The following is a 16,059-nucleotide window of genomic DNA, read 5'->3' as shown; positions in this document are numbered from 1 at the left end:
ACTGGTTTCCCGGAAGCAGCCAAGCGTGTTTTGCTGAGCTGCTTCGGGAACTCTCATAGAAGTGAATGTAAGTTATGGAAACAGCGTAGAACAGTGACAGCATAGCTAGCTGTGCTAAACTGCTTCCGTAACTTCCATTTACTTCTATGGGAGTTTTGGAAACAGCTTTGCAACATGCACTTTGCCGTTTCTGGACAACCTGGCCACTCAGTGGCCAAAGCCCAGCGACAGCAGGGGAAGGTAAGACGAGTTCATGGGGAACCGTTCTAGAAATAGGTGCAGGTCCCAGAGTGGGACTTGCATCTATCGGACATTTGTGGCATTTATTGTGAATAGGCCATAAATGTTAAAAATGGGAATTCTCCTTTAAGATTAGTATTTTATATTAACTGACAGCTAACATGCTGTAATGGCACCAATGAATTTTAGAAAGTACACACAGGTCTTACAAGATTAGCTCAATGGTGCAGCTTGAGAAGACACCTTGTATACCAGGCATCTCTACTTATAGGTCACAAACGTTTTCTGTTTAATGATAATGCATCTATGCCCAAACTATAGACCGGACAGAGGCTGCAATGTTTACTGCACAGGTAATGTACATTTGCACATGAATTTATTTACATTAATCTGCAGTGCTTTAGTCGTCAAAACTTGGTAATCCTGCCACCTGAATAAAAGACCCTGGTCTGTTGAATCCTTTTCTTTTGATTCATACTGATGGATGGTAAGAATATGAATAAAACGTGTGATCTATCTTGTGTGACATCAACATTTAAAGCTGTAGGTAGTTATGGTATAAAATGGGATCCCTAATACCAATTGAGTCACCTCTGAACTGCAAAGGAGATCTAATCATTGTTATTGGTCGATCCCTTTATGGCTAGTGCTTATTCAAGTTTTGAGTGGCAATGCACAAGTTTAAGTGTGTATTCTGAAAAACTCAACCCCTCAAGGGTCTTACCAATTAGGTTCCTGTGCCACTATAAGACCGAATGCAAACGTTGCATATTTTTCTGTGGAAAATACGCCGCAAAACTGCAGGAAACCGCAAGCAATTCGCCGGAAAAAACACACCTGAAGGTGCCGTTTTTTAATGCGTTTTTCGGGGTGAGTTTTACGTTTTGTTTGCGTAAATAGCTGCATTTTCATGCTGCAGGTTTTGCTGTGTATTTCTTTAGAACTACAGGGATAGAATTTGCAAGCGGAATCGCAAGATAAGTTGACATGCTGCGGTTTCGAAAATACGAACCGTGGGTCAATTTACATCCCGAAAAATACCGCAGAGTGGACTTGAAATTACCTGGAATCTCATAGACTTTGTTTTAACTGTATTACGCTGCGATTCTTCCGCACGCGAATACACGCGGCAAAACCGCATGTAATACGCAACGTGTTGTCGTGGAAATCCATCGCTCAAAATATATTAGACTGAAATTTATACGAGTCCAAACAGACTCTCAAGGCCAGACCCCATTAGTCAGTATCCTAATTAGGATATTTCACCGATATATATCGAGAGAGGAGTGGAAAACACACAGACGCTGCTTATATGTTCAAAAATACTCCTCTGAAGGATTTATTACCAAACTCAAACTGTTAAACTGAAATTCAGAAGGGGTGTAGGCTTGAGGTTAACCAATCAGAGACAATGTGACAATATTTGTTATTCAGTAAAAAGCATACAATAAAATACATCCCAGATACATCATTATAATTCTTCACACATTAGGTTTGCAGGTGGCCTTATCTCTTTTGGACAGAATGTTCTCGTGGAGATGGGGGGGGGGAGACCTTCCTTCACGCATACTTGCCACCCTCCCTTCTTACTCCCTGTCCATTCTCTACCAACTTCGCATGGGAACCAAGGTCAAAGATAAAACATTCTAAATCAACATTACTTGTATTAAAGGAACAATGACTTTTCTATTCACTACAAAAGAACCAAGATGGGAACTCCAGACAAGATGGCTGCTGCACGAAACTAAATCATTTAAACATTATTATAATCACTTTCACGTAATACATATTGTCACGGGCACTGGGTTTGTGGACCCACTAGGCCGCTCCGCCGTAGCGGGGAGGCAGCTGACCAGGTCACAGTCTATGTGAAAGTAGATAGCAGACAGTAATGTTTAAGTACCTGTAATAGTCCGGGCGGTGACTGTGGCCTCAGCACGGATGGAGACAGGTGCGGAAAGTGGCGCCAGACGTGGCGGGCAGTATCCGATGAGCCGATGGTACTTGACGTGGCAGACGGCACTTGACGTGGCAGACGACACTTGACGTGGCGGACGACACTTGACGTGGCGGACGGCACTTGACGTGGCGGACGGCACTTGACGTGGCGGACGACACTTGACGTGGCGGACGGCACTTGACGTGGCGGATGACACTTGACGTGGTGGATGACACTTGACGTGGCGGATGGCACTTGACATGGCAGATGACACTTGAACACGGGTAGGCACAGGAACAATGCGGAATACAGGAACGGTAACAGGGCACGGGTAACAGCAGGAACGGGAGACACTAAGGGACCATTTGCGAGACAGACAGGGAAAGACTAACAACGCTCAGGCAAGGATCAGAAGGGCTGGGGCATTCTTATAGAGCAGGGAATCACGTGGGTTAATGATAATTGATTCCATGTGCGCGCGCTGGCCCTTTAAGAGCGGGCGCGAGCGTGCGTGCGCGCGCACCCTACGGGACCCGGCGGACGGAGCGGAAGCGAGCGCTGGCATCTCCTAGGAGGGAGACGGAGGCCAGCGCTCACAGATCCATGGCTGCGGGCGTCGGGAGGTGAGTGAACCCGACGGCCCGCGGTCATGGGCGCTACAGTATCCCCCCTCTTACGCCCCCTCTACTTGGGGCCAGAGAGAGAGAGGAACTTTTTAATAAGAGCAGGAGCACTGAGGTTCTCTTCTGGCTCCCAGGACCTCTCCTCAGGACCAAACCCTCTCCAGTCCACCAGATAGAAAGTCCTTCCTCCTACCCTCTTGCGGTCCAGGATCTCCTTTACCTCGAATACATCAGAAGGACCGCTGGAAGCAACTGTGGAACCAGAGGTCTTGCTGTAGCGGTTCAGGACCACTGGTTTCAGCAGGGACACATGGAAGGAGTTAGGGATTCTGAGGGTAGGGGGCAGCCGCAGCTTATAGGAAACAGGGTTAATTTGTTGCAGGATCTCGAAGGGACCAAGGAACCTGGGAGCAAACTTGTATGAAGGCACCCTCAAGCGAATGTTTCGAGAGGACAGCCAGACTTTAGTCCCAGGAAGATACTGAGGCGGCTCTCTTCTTTTGGTATCTGCCTTACGCTTCATGCATTCGACCGCCTGCAAAAGAGAGGACCGGGTCTGTTGCCAGATTTCCAGGAAGTCCCCATATGCAGAGTCAACAGCGGGTACCTGAGATGAAGTCGACACTGGAAGAGGAACTCTGGGATGTTGACTGTACACGATGTGAAACGGAGTGGAGGTGGTGGACTCACTTGTGTGGTTGTTATATGAAAACTCCGCCCATGGAAGAAGCTGTACCCAGTTATCGTGCTGTGAAGAAATGAAGTGGCGGAGGTAATTTTCCATGATCTGGTTGATCCTCTCAACTTGCCCATTGGACTGGGGGTGATAGGCAGAGGAAAAGTCCACACTCACATCCAGGAGTTTACAGAGGGCTCTCCAGAACTTGGAGGTAAACTGAACCCCCCGGTCGGACACAATGTGAAGAGGCAAGCCATGCAAGCGGAAGATGTGCTGAATGAAGAAGCTTGCTAGTCGAGGAGCAGAGGGTAGGCCGGTAAGCGGGATAAAATGTGCCATCTTAGAGAACCGGTCCACCACCACCCAGATGGTGTTGCATCCTGCTGAGAGAGGAAGGTCCGTGACGAAGTCCATAGCGATGTGCTGCCAGGGGGCACTGGGTACAGGCAGGGGTTGAAGCAGGCCGGCCGGGTTGCTGTGAGCCACCTTGTTAGAGGCACACACCGTGCAAGCAGAGACAAAGTCCAGAACATCTTTAGGTAGCGTGGGCCACCAGAAGTGACGAGCGACCAGGTCTTGGGTTTTACAGACACCAGCGTGCCCAGCAAGTTTAGAACTGTGTCCCCAGCGGAGAATTCTTTTTCTGTCAGCCAACCGAACAAAAGTTCTCCCTGGAGGAATATCTCTAAGCTGCAGAGGATTGGCGGTGACAACGCAGGATGGGTCTATGATCGTCTGAAGGGACTCCACCGTGTCTTCCGTTTCGAATGATCTGGACAGGGCATCGGCCCTCACGTTCTTGTCCGCGGGACGGTAGTGGAGCAGAAATTGGAAACGGGTGAAGAACAGTGACCACCTGGCTTGACGAGGGTTCAGACTTTGAGCGGACTGAAGGTACGTGAGATTCTTGTGGTCGGTGAAGATCAGGATGGGGTGAGCAGCGCCCTCCAGAAGATGTCTCCACTCCTCCAGGGCCAATTTGATAGCCAGTAGCTCCCGATCTCCAATGGAATAATTGCGCTCAGCAGAGGAAAACAGTCTTGAGTAGTAGCCACACACTACTGCCTTTCCTTTGGAGCTCCTCTGGAACAGAAGTGCGCCTGCACCAACAGAGGAAGCGTCCACCTCCAGTGAGAACTGCCGAGATATGTAAGGGTGATGGAGGATCGAAGCTGAAGTGAAGGCTTTCTTGAGGTTAATGTATGCGGACTCTGCCTCCGGAGTCCACACCTTGGCGTTCACACCCTTCTTGGTAAGGGTAGAGATGGGGGCCGTCAGAGAAGAAAAGTTTGGAATAAACTGCCGGTAGAAATTGGCGAAACCCAGGAACCGCTGTATGGCCCTTAGGCCTTGAGGACGTGGCCATTCCAAGACAGACTTTAGCTTCTCAGGGTCCATCTTAAGGCCTTGATCCGAGATGACATAGCCCAGGAAGGGCAGAGACCTCTTTTCAAATGTGCATTTCTCTAACTTGGCATACAAGTGATTCTCTCTTAGTCGCAGAAGAACTTGACGAACGTGCCTCCGATGGGTCATCAGATCTGGGGAGAAGATTAGAATATCATCGAGATAAACTACAACACACGTATAGAGGAGATCTCGGAAGATGTCATTAACGAACTCCTGAAATACTGCGGGAGCGTTACACAGTCCGAAGGGTGGATAAAATTAGCAGCCGCTCCAGAGTCAAGATAGGCGGAGGAAGGATGTGATGCCTGTCCGGTGACGATGGCCACAGGTATTGATAATTTGGAAGAGATTTTAACGTTTGGAGACGTTCCACCTAGAGTTGCCTCTCCAACCAACCCTAGGTACTGGAGTTTCCCGGTTTCTGTGGGCATTGACGCACAAAATGACCCTTGAGGCCGCAATACATGCAAAGTCCAGAGGAGCGTCTGCGCTGCTTCTCCTGTTCAGATAACCGGACTCTGTCTACCTGCATGGGTTCCTCAGGTAGCGCACTAGGAATGAACAATTGTGGTCTCTGGGCAGGGGGTGCTGGTCTGTGGAACCGGCTCTCCTGACGAACCTCTTGAGAGCGCTCCCGGATTCTCATATCAACCCGGGTGGCTAACAGGATGAGGGCATCCAAGGTAGAAGGAAGGTCACGGGCTGCCAGTTCGTCCTTGATGTGAGAGGACAGTCCCTGCCAGAAGGTCGCCACCAGTGCCTCATTGTTCCATGCCAGCTCAACTGCTAGGGTACGGAAGGAGATCGCATACTCCCCTACTGTGGAGCCTTCTTGCTTGAGGGTCAACAGAGTGGCTGCGACAGAGGATGTTCGACCCGGCTCCTCGAACACGGCACGAAAGGACTGCAGGAACAAGGCTAGGTACGCGGATACAGCACCTTGTTGCTCCAAGATTGGGTTTTCCCATGCGAGGGCCTTGCCAGCGAGGAGGGAGATAATGAACGCTACTTTAGCCTCCACGGAGGGGAAGAGATGAGGCCGTAGCCTAAAATGCACCGTGCATTGATTGAGAAATCCTCTGCATGCTCTGGGGTCACCGTCGTAGCGAGGAGGAAGAGGCAGAGGAACTGAGGATCCGGAACAAACAGGGGGAGCAACAGGCAGTGGCACGGCAACAGCTTCTGGAGGAAGATCCGGGGGTGGAACAGCGAGTAGATCCAGGCGGACCAGAATAGAATTCACAGCCTCAAGGAGTTGATCCTGACGAGTGCGTAGGTCATGCATCTCCGTCTGAATTTTCTGTACTGGGGTCTTGGGCTGGCCAGCGGGTTCCATGGCCTGAGCGTACTGTCACGGGCACTGGGTTTGTGGACCCACTAGGCCGCTCCGCCGTAGCGGGGAGGCAGATGACCAGGTCACAGTCTAAGTGAAAGTAGATAGCAGACAGTAATGTTTAGGTACCTGTAATAGTCCGGGCGGTGACTGTGGCCTCAGCACGGATGGAGACAGGTGCGGAAAGTGGCGCCAGATGTGGCGGGCTGTATCCGATGAGCCGATGGTACTTGACGTGGCAGATGGCACTTGACGTGGCAGGTGACACTTGACGTGGCAGACGACACTTGACGTGTCAGACGGCACTTGACGTGGCAGATGGCACTTGATGTGGAAGATGGCACTTGACGTGGCAGGTGGCACTTGACGTGGCAGATGGCACTTGACGTGGCAGATGGCACTTGACGTGGCGGATGACACTTGACGTGGCAGATGGCACTTGACGTGGCGGATGACACTTGACGTGGCAGATGGCACTTGACGTGGCAGATGACACTTGAACACGGGTAGGCACAGGAACAATGCGGAATACAGGAACGGTAACAGGGCACGGGTAACAGCAGGAACGGGAGACACTAAGGGACCATTTGCGAGACAGACAGGGAAAGACTAACAACGCTCAGGCAAGGATCAGAAGGGCTGGGGCATTCTTATAGAGCAGGGAATCACGTGGGTTAATGATAATTGATTCCATGTGCGCGCGCTGGCCCTTTAAGAGCGGGCGCGAGCGTGCGCGCGCACCCTACGGGACCCGGCCGGACGGAGCGGAAGCGAGCGCTGGCATCTCCTAGGAGGGAGACGGAGGCCAGCGCTCACAGATCCATGGCTGCGGGCGTCGGGAGGTGAGTGAACCCGACGGCCCGCGGCCATGGGCAGTACACATATCTTAGTAATTCGGCATCCTGCTTGATAATTCACAATGTAATTTCATACAGAGAATATAAGCAAATAAATCATCCTTCACAAACCCCCCTTTTTCTCATATTAAATTACAGAAATTATATATTATGATTATGAAACTCAAACAATATATCAATAGGGCCACAACTAATATGATGCCATCACCAATGTCCGGTTTGGGTATGGGGTCCCACCAGTGTATTGACAAGTCCTGTACATCATCGTCCTCTTCTTCTCCTGTCTTCTGATTAGAACACTTGATACTGCTGACACACTCAGGTCTTTGGTCTTTACTTTGAACTTTGCTGATGTCATCAGGACTTGGTTTGGTCTTTCTCATCTTTCAGACCCCGTCTCTTTTAGTTTACGTCACCGGGCTGTACACAGCACCTCATGCTGTGAGCCTGGTGTGAGATCCCACGTAGGCGGATTAGTGGAGTGTTATTGTGACTACCACAAACCCTCTGCTCAGCTGTCTTCTTCCTCCGGTAAGTTACTTGTCTGGGCAGCTGCTTGGAATTGTGACACTGCCGTCAGTTCATGACAAACGTGTTGTATTGGCTCCGGCTGCGCCTGCCGCATCTCAGTAATGGAGTTCATAGTATTAAAAATCTTTTAGTTCATATTTACTGGCACTTGCTGGGGACCCCCAACCCTTGTCAATTGTTAAAATAAATACTAATCTGGTGATAACATCTACGTACTATAAAAGTTGTTCTAAGTACATACAATAACAATATCAGGCCCTTAAACTAAATCAAACAAACACCTTTATATAAGAAAAACTTCTCTGTTCCAATAGACAGGGCACCTAGAAGATGTGTAATTATTGGGTACATTTCATTTGCATTTGGTGTCACACTTTCCAGCAGGATTTGTACCTTGATCTGAGCTGATTGCCTGGAAAATCTCCAACTCACAAAAATATACACAGATTCCACATGTTTATCTGACAAATGTCGCAAACCAATTTTTCCTACTCTAATTTTTGTATTGCATGGGGAGGCCTCTCAAGGTCTGTTCTCTTTGTGGGAGGCGGGTATGATAAGGTTGGCACCGGTCTGCCAGGACTGTTCTGTAGGCAAATCAAACAGCTCTAACAGAATTTAGCAGCAACAGCTGTAAAGCCTGGGACATACCAATTAGATCTTACCACATCGATCCTTGCAGTCTTGGGGCATATGTGAGGTCATACACCATCAATACAAGTGCTATCAAGAGTGCCTTGGGTGTTACCGGTTCACCTTCCCTTATCCGTCCACATTCTGTTAGAATCTGGTTCTCACGCCTCCATTCGAAGTTGGACTCTTCCTGTGGAGAACAAGCTATTTGATTGTATAAACATTAATTGATCTTAATCAAATAATTAATTTGAAGAAAAACATTAACAAATAACATCTTTACATCAAACGTTCACATTGAGCAATAACTAGAAGTGATACATGCAAACTAATTTTTCTTCTTTATATATATATATATATATATATATATATATATATATATATATATACACACACACACACACACACACACACACACAAACACTGCACAGAATTTTCCTTTCACAATAACAACGACAAAAATCAAATAACTAAAAATGTTTTCAAATGGGAATATTCCACTTCTGTACCTTTTATCTGACGCATGACTCTAATAGTCCAATGCTAAGGCTGGTCCAGAACTTTACATAAAACTTAACTTCAGTATTTAATATTCCCACAACACTTCTTAAATACAGTTATTAAACAAACTAACTTTGGAATAACATCTGGAGAACTGCTGACATCTTATTATTGTACAAACATCAGTTCAATACTTGGGATAACACTGTTCCCCTGTCACTTACACACAACGTCTGCAGTGGGGAAAATACAGGCCGGGCTTCAGACCACCCTGAAAACAGATCTACACACACGAGCACATTGTCATACACTTCTACCTCGGGTAGTTGTATGGTCTGCAGTCGCTGGGACGGGTAATCTGGCCGGGCTGCACTTTTCACAGGTACCTTTGCTGTTTTACCTATGTCACGCCGTGCGCACATCATGCCGGCTGCTACAAACCTAGTGGTGGCATTATTGTATCCAGGGACAAGCCAATTTACTGATACCTGGCTGCACATTCCCTTGTTGTCAGTTCTGTCTTTTCTTGCTCTCTCAATTGGCTTACCCGATGATCCAACAAAGTTCCTACTACCAATGGGCCCATAATTGTGGGCGATGCCAAAAGCGTACCTAGAGTCAGTGTAAATGTCGGCCGTCTTACCTTCTGCCAGGTTACAGGCCTCAGCGAGCACCTCCAGCTCCGCTCCTTGAGATGAACAAGAAGGTGAGAGTGGTTTCTGGGTAATTTACCTGGTGCCTCGTATCCTGTTCTACACATACTGTATATGATGAAGTATGTCTACATTACAAATTTACATTGGAAACCCATGTCACATATAGATAGAACATTTCAAAAGGGTGGAGTTTTATTGTTCCACATTCATCTGATAATCCAGAACACTTGTAAATCCCACCCACCAGGTCCTGTAAATACCTGATTAATACAAAAACAAACAAAATATGTTACTGAAATCTGGCATAAAAGAAACAATATTCAAACAATTTTTTTGTTTTGCCTTCTCCCCATCTAAATCTGTAAAGACTCATCTGTGGGTGATGTCACCTCTGCCTCCTGTGTAAATTTGCTGGAGGGGGGTGGTCTTTTACACAATACCTCATATTGGGTGGAGACTACAGCACAGCTTACCCAGTGCCATATTCACCGTTCTGGAAGGATCTGGAACCATCTACACAGAAAAACCTCAAAATGTAGGTTACTGTCATACACATTTAATCTGGATTACTCATTGAAGCTCATACACATTTTATAGATCTCCTAGAACCAAATTAATTAATTCAAAACAAAATAAAACACAAAACAAAACTACCTGATCAGTTCCTTCACCATTCCCTCCTTTTTGGACTCTGCGAAAGTAATGTAGCAGGGTTCAAAACTACAGGTCAACATAATAAAATTGGGCACTCTATCGGGGGGGGGCACTAATTTAACCCCCTGTAATACACAACAGCCTGGAACAAAAATGACTTTCTCCTGACAAAAATAAAATTTATCTTTAAAATGGCCTGCAACCATTTACTTGTAAAACATCTCACATTTTCAAAAATAACATTTAGGCAGCACCATAGCACGTGCCTCATGTGTGAAAACAAAAAAACAAAAACAATTGTGATTAGTTATTCAATAACACAGAAAATAATATATCTGGTAATATTAATTACTGCAAACCAATAAACTATACATAAGAATAGGGAACAGTGGGGGCACATACATTTTCAAGACCCCGTGTTCACAATATCTGTATTTTAATTCATTTGAATCAACATCAAAACATTCCAACATTAAATCTTATCACATTATAACACATTAATATGCAGTATAGCTTTTATTTTTTTACAAACCGATCCAGCCGGCTGTAATATTTTTCTCGCTTGGTGTAGTTAAAGACGACTGCGCGTGCGCAAAGATAAGACACATTCCATAAAAAATGAAAAAAAGTGGAACTGATTTTAACCCCATACACAAAACACTAAAATTTTTAGACATTACTGCTGTTAAAAATAGGAAACATACAATATACTGTAGTTCTGCTTTTAATGTGGCCATTAGTTTCAAACTTCAGACATGTTACATTACACACATCACACAGATGTCTCATCACATCACACATGTTCACATTATACTCCCCCCGTTCTGACCCACGTTAGTCACCGCAATGTACCCGGCTGCTCCGTTTTCTTCACTCTTCCAATGAAAATTTACACCTGTATTTAAATTGTTCTTTCTCACATCATCTTACTTGTAACCACCTGTAATCACCTGCTTTGTCCTTTTAACTTATGCCTTGTCCTGGCCACTCCACTCCCCTTCTCAACATTTTTTTATCACATGCAAACATCCTTCTTACGGCTGCCAACCTTTTCAACAATTTTTTTACAGTGTGTTATTTTGCCTTCACATACTTTACAATTAAAGCCCCAGCTCCTTTTGCTCATTCTAATGTTGGCCGGGACCAGTGCCCCAAAGCATCTTTGTCCAACTTCCTCCTGACCCCATGGTCGGAGAGCAGTAGGGTGATTTCCGGTAAATCCCCCACCTCCAGGCAAACAGGCCACGTTTGCCGACAGATATCTCAGACCAGTCTATCTCCTAGACTGTCTTACCAATACGATATCAAAAGTCGTTCCTCCAGACATTCTAGCAGTAGGATCCTCTGATCCCTCACTGTATTGAACATCAAGAACAGACAAAATGCCGCCAATCAACAATTACAAGAGCAAATTCTTCAACACAATCGACATTCATGAACCTCCATTGATTCAAGCAGGAGTTGGTCACATTCATTTATGCAGAACACTTGCTGCCGGGGTGTGTCTTTCGGTTCATACAGCCTGTGATGTAGCATATATCCCAAACTCTTTCCTCTAGCACTTTGCAATGGTTTCACATGCAAATTATATTTGGTAACATATATATTATCCTCCCCGCTCAGCCGTTCACTCTGTGGGTTGTAGTCTAGGGGGCTGTTATGTATGTTGGTGATGATTTCTTTACGGGGTCTGGGTCTGAGCCAATACCAACGTCCTTCACTGTAATTACTACTATGACACAGGTGGCATCTGGGGTAAGTGTCAGTGTCATTCATTGAATACAGGATGTTATATTACAACGGTATTCAATCTAGCGGTCTGATGTTATTCTACTACAGACTTAATTACTTGGATGTTATTTTACATCAAAGTGTATATGCCGGATTATCACATGTGCTAGAAATCAGTCTGTACTGATTCCCACCTTATGCCAGTCTGGCAATGCATACCACTGGTTTATGGACCCTAACACACAATATCACTGTCTGGCAATGAGTTAGGAAAATATAAATTATTTCTAATACAGTATTCAAAGTTTTCCCTGTTTCACTGGGTAATGGTATTGAGTGCAAATTCAATATAGATACAATTGCTTCTCCTTGCACTGGATTCTACATTATCAGGACTTAACCATTGAAGCCCCTGTGGTACTACAGGATATTACTCACAACTATCCAACTTTCCTCTCACCTACAAACAGTCAATACCTCCCAACTATAATCCCAGACAAACGGGTAACAGAACAACTATTAATCCTCAACAATTTTACACAACTAAATAACAAATTACGCAACAACAGAGCAGCAAGCACAAGTTTTGTTTTTTCCTCACAGTCCAGACTACAATCTTTTCATTTCAAATACTTCACATGTGAGTTACGACTTCTCTCCGCCATGCGCTACGTCACTGCATTCCAAAGGCGGACGTCTTACACTTCTCACAATTTTTCTGGTTAACAATGTAATTCCTGGCAAAAATTCTCTCATGTCTTTCATATCAACAGTTTAAGATCACGTACACACCTGCAATCCTTCATCACACAAAAAGCTTCAACATACCTTTTTGGATCCATCTTTCAACCCACTGCTGACTAAGGAGGCCTCGTCCAGAAGATGTGACGTCTGACAGCTAGATTCCAAGGCTTACACAATACATGTGTGAATGGTGTAAGAATAAACTCCTTACCTACCGCGGTTTTTTGTAATTCACAGATGCAAAGCCAGACCTCTCCAGTGACAGCTTATCAGACGTGCAATCTCCCGGGTTTAACGGCACCATTACTGTCGTGGAAATCCATCGCTCAAAATATATTAGACTGAAATTTATACGAGTCCAAACAGACTCTCAAGGCCAGACCCCATTAGTCAGTATCCTAATTAGGATATTTCACCGATATATATCGAGAGAGGAGAAGAAAACACACAGACGCTGCTGATATGTTCAAAAATACTCCTCTGAAGGATTTATTACCAAACTCAAACTGTTAAACTGAAATTCAAAAGGGGTGTAGGCTTGAGGTTAACCAATCAGAGACAATGTGACAATATTTGTTATTCAGTAAAAAGCATACAATAAAATACATCCCAGATACATCATTATAATTCTTCACACATTAGGTTTGCAGGTGGCCTTATCTCTTTTGGACAGAATGTTCTCGTGGAGATGGGGGGGGAGACCTTCCTTCACGCATACTTGCCACCCTCCCTTCTTACTCCCTGTCCATTCTCTACCAACTTCGCATGGGAACCAAGGTCAAATATAAAACATTCGAAATCAACATTACTTGTATTAAAGGAACAATCACTTTTCTATTCACTACAAAAGAACCAAGATGGGAACTCCAGACAAGATGGCTGCTGCACAAAACTAAATCATTTAAACATTATTATAATCACTTTCACGTAATACATATCTTAGTAATTCAGCATCCTGCTTGATAATTCACAATGTAATTTCATACAGAGAATATAAGCAAATAAATCATCCTTCACAGTGTGCATTCAGCCTGAATGTGACAGCAGCTGTGCAGAGCCCTTATGTTAGCAAAGAAGAGCATTCCTGTTTCACAAATCAGAAATCTATCATAGTACATGCAATTCCACATTGCAGCTATTCTGAGTGCAGAATGGGAGAAGGGGACAGTTCACTACTTGGTATAGGCACCCATTAAATTGGCAATGCAGCACAAGTTGCAGTGACATTTTAAACCCACAGACATGGTACTGTAAAGACAAACCTTGGTATATAAAATCCACATCATTTTTTTCTACCGTTGAAGCTATCTTTTACTTTGAAAGTAGGCCCTTTATTAGAATTTGCAAACCTTGATGATACAAGAAATTAAACAGTTTTAGAGGCAGCATAAAGTATTGCGAGACCAGCAGCTCTCCTAACTCCTGACAATCAGATCCTAGACAAAACTTTCTAATGGAGTTTATAATTTGGCAGTTGTACAGCCAGCTGTGCTTCAGTGCAATAAATCCCAGGCTATATGAATCACTGCCAGGATATCCAATCAGACATCAGGAAGAGAAACACCCAAAAATAAGGCATGGATTTTATTTAAAGGGAATGTGTCATCATAAAATTACCTATTGTTTAAATTACGTTTTTATGTTAAATAAAAACATATTTTTAATGAATTTTTTGTGATCTTTTTTCTATGTCATTATCTATATTAAAAAATATCCTAAAATATTGCAGTTTTTTCACTGGCCACTGAGCCTCACAATAGACTGACACTTCCTGTTCTGTAAAGATCAATTCTCAGCAGTCATCTCATTATCCTCACATTCAGGCTTATAATGAAAGGTAAAACCTTTATATACATAACTGAGGATCCACTATTCATAATAAGTGATAGGCACTGCCTCCCTACCCATTCCTGCACAGTGACCTCTACACAGGACACAGAACATGCCTAGAACACTCTCCCATCTAAGTCAATGGGTCAGCTCCAGACTATTGATTCCTATAATCCATGTGGCTGCTGTAAAGCATATCTCTAAATGTTGCTAACAGCAGCTCCGGAAAGATGGCTGCCCCCATAATCATGTATAAAAAATAGAATTAAAAAAATCTATAACAAATAAGAAATTGATTAGAAAAAAAATAATTTGTGTCACTATATGGTTTTAAATAGTAAAAAAAAATAGGTGATACATGAACTTTAACAGTAAACACATAATACATTCTTTAATATAGCAATTATCTCACAATGTAAAAAAAAAAAAAAAAGGCTTCTACATTTCCTGCTGGAGCATCTTTGTTCCTTGTTGAGAAGAAACATTCCACCTTATGTCCATGCATTCACTATAGGGAGCTTAATAACATAACAGTTCATATCCTCTCCCTTTAATTCTAGAATTACTTGAAAGGCTTCATACAGTATACTAAAATATTTACTAAGCCTAATCTAAGAGCAGTATATAAACTTGTTCGAATTCGTCCTGGGGTTGAATGGAAAACTGCATTCAGGACACTGTATGGACACCTTGAGTGTCTTGTAGTGTCTTTTGGACTTAGTAATGCTCCAGCCACTTTCCAACATTTTATCAATGATGGTTTCAGGGACTTTGTAATAGCCTATCTGGATGATTTAATTTTTTAAGACCATCTTTGGGACCATCGCAAACATGTCTGCACCATACTGGAACGAAAACATTGCTAATACATTAAAGTGTAGCTAAATGTTCGACAAACTTCTGACATGTCAAAGTGACATGTCAGAAGTTTGTATTGGTGTGGGTCCGAGCACGGAGACCCCCACCAATCGCTAGAACGAAGCAGCTGAAGAGTTCGTGTGAGCGCTCAGCTGCTTCGTGTCTGTTCGGCTTTTTCCGGAAATAAATGTATCTGTGTACGGACTCAATACAAAGTCTATGAGCCCGTACTCCGATACATCGGCTTTCCTGAAAAAGCCGAACAGACACAAAGCAGCTGAACGCTCCCACGAGCACTTCAGCTGCTTCGTTCTAGCGATTGGTGGGGGTCTCCGTGCTTGGACCCCCACCAATACAAACTTCTGACATGTCACTATGACATGTCAGAAGTTTGTAGAACATTTAGATACACTTTAAACTTGAGATATGTGAGTTTGAACAGACTATAAATCAATTTCTTGGGCACATTATATCTCCAGAAGGTCTGCATACAGACCCTAGTAAAATCAAGGCATTTGTCGATTGACCAACCCAAAAAAATTAAGGAAAATGCTAAGATTTATTAGTTTTGCTAACGTCTATAGAAGGTTAATTCGAGACTTTTCCAAGATTATAGCACCAATCACTCAACTCACCAAGAAAAATATTTGCTTTACTTGTACACCTGAGGCGCAGGATGCTTTCATTAAAATGTGTCCTTCCGTATCTTATGTCTGAATTCGACATATGCCGAGATGTAGGACGGGAGATGTTAAACAAACATGTAAAAAAAAAGTATACCTCCGACGGATACCTCCTACAAATACATTGATAGCCTATAGACATCTATGTTAAAAAAAA

Source organism: Rhinoderma darwinii, chromosome 1, assembly GCF_050947455.1.
Source record: "Rhinoderma darwinii isolate aRhiDar2 chromosome 1, aRhiDar2.hap1, whole genome shotgun sequence".
Classification (NCBI taxonomy): Eukaryota; Metazoa; Chordata; class Amphibia; order Anura; family Rhinodermatidae; genus Rhinoderma; species Rhinoderma darwinii.
This window is presented reverse-complemented; position numbering follows the sequence as displayed.